The 3,929-nt window shown below is 39.8% G+C and overlaps 1 non-coding gene across 1 annotated transcript; it reads right to left on the reverse strand.

Moving 5' to 3' along the window:
* Positions 1 to 3,319: 3,319 nt before the first annotated feature.
* LOC112773929 (small nucleolar RNA R71) lies at positions 3,320 to 3,423 on the reverse strand. The gene has a single exon (XR_003188449.1). It is a non-coding gene; the product is annotated as a small nucleolar RNA R71 (small nucleolar RNA).
* Between the last annotated feature and the right edge of the window lie 506 nt (positions 3,424 to 3,929).

Raw genomic sequence — 3,929 nt, forward strand, 5'->3', positions numbered from 1 at the left:
TCAATTGAGCTAAAAATCTTGTCTTAAGGCGGCTCTTTAGCATAAGCTTTCTGATGCCAAGGCATCTTAGGCTAGTTTCACTAGCATTTTTCTGTTAGTTTTAGTTGTTTTATGCATTTTCTTGAGCTTAAAGTAACCAAGAATGGTTAAATGAATAACAAAACAATGAACCATCCAAACAGTATGATTTTGATGCAAATTCCATGAGTTTTAGTTATATTACTTGAATGCTAGGAATGGAAGAATTCTCATGAAATTTTGCAAGACTTTGATGCAATTGTTTGGATGATTTCAGGAAAGAAGAGGCTAGGCAAGGAAGCAACAAAATCAATAAAGGAAGCTTGAATATCACATGTGGAGTTTAAGTTCCAGTTTAAGCTTAAACTGGAGCTTAAACGCCAGAATCATGAAGGCTAAGAAATGCTGAAACTGAAGTTTAACCTCCAGTTTAACCTTAAACTGGAGGTTAAACGCCAGAATGAGAATTTCACTCAGGAAGCATTTCCACGTTTAACCTCCAGTTTAACCTTAAACTGGAGGTTAAACGCCAGAAATGGGAAATGCACCAGGGAGCCATTTCCACGTTTAAGCTCCAGTTTAACCTTAAACTGGAGCTTAAACGTGTTCGACCAAGTTTTCTCCTCCAGGGTTGCTTTCTCCATTTCCACGTTTAAGCTCCAGTTTAACCTTAAACTGGAGCTTAAACGTGTTCGATACCTCCAGGGCTACCTTTCTCAGCTTCCACGTTTAAGCTCCAGTTTAACCTTAAACTGGAGCTTAAACGTGTTCGACCTCCCAGATACCTTTCTCTATTTCCACGTTTAAGCTCCAGTTTAACCTTAAACTGGAGCTTAAACGTGTTCGACCTCCAGGATGGCTTTCTCTATTTCCACGTTTAAGCTCCAGTTTAACCTTAAACTGGAGCTTAAACGTGTTCCACCTCCAGGGCTGCCTTTTCTATCTCCACGTTTAAGCTTCAGTTTAACCTTAAACTGAAGCTTAAACGTGTTCGACTAAGTTACCCTCCAGGGCTGCCTTCTTCCATTTCCACGTTTAAGCTTCAGTTTAACCTTAAACTGAAGCTTAAACGTGCTTCCACAAAAGGCATCACTGGAAGTGTCTGGCGTTTAAGCTGCAGTTTAAGCTTAAACTGCAACTTAAACGCCACTCTTGGAAAAGGTTTCTGGGCCAAAAATATTGCGGTTTAAGTTAGTATTTGAGCACAAACATTAACTTAAACTTACTCTGGTATGAAACCCAATTGAATATCATGGTTTATGGGATTGGGCCTGAAGGATTGATGAGTCTGAAATTTCAATTTATTGAGTCATGTGTCATTATTTGATTATCACTAAGTTGGCTCAATGAATGTTACAGAATTTGGATCAACAGCCTCATCAAGATTATGGATCATAAACCCAAGGCAAAAGGAAAGCAGGGAGAGGCCTCAAAGCCCAAGAAACACAACAGAAGCTCAATATAGAAAGTGTATAAATAGGATAGAATTTAAGTTAGGAAGGACTTTTACCTTTTCATTTAGCTAGTTTTCATATCTTTGTAATTGAATTCAGAGCTATGACTCACTAAACCCCCTTTCATTGGGTTAGGGAGCTCTATTGTAATTCAATGAATCAATAATAGTTTATCTTCTTCTTCAATCTTTTCTCTTGAATTTTGTTAGAAAGCTTCTCGATCTAATTCCATTGGGTAGTTGTCTTGGGAAAGAAACTACCCATAATTGGAATCCTTCGGAACCTTGGGAAAGGAATGGAGGATTCATGCTAGAGAAGCTTTCTCACAGTGAATTGGATTGGGGTTTGGATGGATATTGTGACATGTAATCCTACCAAATTGTGGTTCATGAAACTGTGTGGTGTAATCAGTGATCGAGCATCATCTCTTCTTATGAACATTTAAACCAAGGGATTGGGAATTTGTTTGTTTTAGAGAGAATTGGTGAGCCAAGGGATTGGGATCCAATCATATAAGATTGCCAAGCAAAATTCAATGAACGCATTGGTTGAGGAAGAGATAAACATGTTTTGATTCGGAGATCTCAATATCTCCTATAACCCAATGAATTCCCATTTCTGATTTCCACTTTCTCTTTACATTCTGCAACTCAATTCATGCAATCACCCCCATTCCCTTTTAATTTCAGCAATTTAGCTTCTGCTCTTTAATTCATGCAATTTAAGATTCCGCCATTTCAATTTCTTGTCATTTACGTTTCCCGCCAATTTTACATTCCGCAATTCTCATCTAAATCTTGATTCCGCTCAACTAGAACACACTTCTAATCCGAATTGCTCACTCAACCAATCCTTGTGGGATTCGACCTCACTCTATTGTGAGTTTTTACTTGACGATAACCGGTGCACTTGCCGGAAGGAATTTTGCTGATCGTGCAATTTTCTAAATCGTGGCATAACAAGTTTATGCGCATCAAGTTTATGGCGCCGTTGCCGGGGATTGGTTTTCGATTGACAATTCTCAAAATTGGAAGTTAACTAGATTGAGCACATTTTTTTTGTTTTGATTAATTCAGTACAAGTTACTTGTTGAATTTTAATTTCTGCACTCTGTTACATGCTTTCTTTCTTTATGCTTTTAAATTCAAGCAACTAACTCACTGACTCACTAACTGTTTGAATTAATTCCTCAACTTCTCTAACCATACTCTTCCATTAACCAAGAGTATTTCACTTGTTTGTTGCCTGTGTTGTGTTCTTGTATGACAGGTAGGAGAGGAGAGACATCAACTCCTCCATATACCGAACCAGAGAGGACCCTTCATAGACTTAGAAGGGAAGCAAGAGGGAAGAGAATACTGGGAGAAGAAGAATCTGAAGGAGAATCTGAGGACAATTTTGAGGAAGCTTTAGATCTCAACATGGATAGAGAAATTCACAACCATGAGAGAGCTGATGGAAACAATGCCATTCCTGAGAGGAGGGTTCTTAGTTCATACATAAACCCAACCTCTGGGAATTGTGGTAGCAGCATCCAGAAACCACCCATTCAGGCCAACAATTTTGAGCTCAAACCACAGCTAATATCACTTGTGGAGAATCATTGTTCATTTGGTGGAAGTGCTAATGAAGACCCAAACCAACATCTCACAAAATTCCTGAGAATTTGCGACACTGTGAAGTCCAATGGAGTCCAGGAAGATGCCTATAAATTGCTTTTATTCCCATTTTCACTTAGGGACAAGGCAGCTAAGTGGCTGGAATCATTCCCAAGGGGGAGCCTAACAACATGGGACGAGGTGGAAAGCAAGTTTTTGGCACGTTTCTACCCCCCACAAAAGGTCAATAGGCTTCGATCTGAGGTTCAGACTTTTAGACAACAAGATGGTGAAACTCTCTACGAGGCATGGGAGAGATTCAAGGATTTGACAAGGAAATGCCCACCAGACATGTTCCATGACTGGGTGCAATTGCATATTTTCTATGATGGACTGTCTTATGAATCAAGGAAGGCTGTAGACCATTCATCAGGAGGTTCATTGAACAGGAAAAAGACTGTGGAAGAAGCCATTGAAGTGATTGAGACAGTGGCTGAGAATGAGTACTACTATGCATCAGAGAGACACAACACTAAGGGAGTCATGGAGCTGAACCATGTTGATACAATTCTAGCCCAAAACAAGGTGTTTGCCAAGCAACTAGCAGAGCTCACCAGGACATTAGAAACAAAACAAGTGGCTGCAATACACACACAAGATCAAGAGGAAGAAAGTACTGAAGGAGGTGATTGGGAAGAGGCCAATTATGTGGGAAATCAACAAAGGCAACCATATGATCCACATTCCAACACTTACAACCCAGGCTGGAAAAACCACCCAAACTTTGGGTGGGGAAACCAGCAAAACCAACATAACAAGTCCACATACCAAAACTCCAACCAAAGATCATACCAAGCCA

This window comes from Arachis hypogaea, chromosome 18 (assembly GCF_003086295.3).
Source record: "Arachis hypogaea cultivar Tifrunner chromosome 18, arahy.Tifrunner.gnm2.J5K5, whole genome shotgun sequence".
Taxonomy (NCBI): domain Eukaryota; kingdom Viridiplantae; phylum Streptophyta; class Magnoliopsida; order Fabales; family Fabaceae; genus Arachis; species Arachis hypogaea.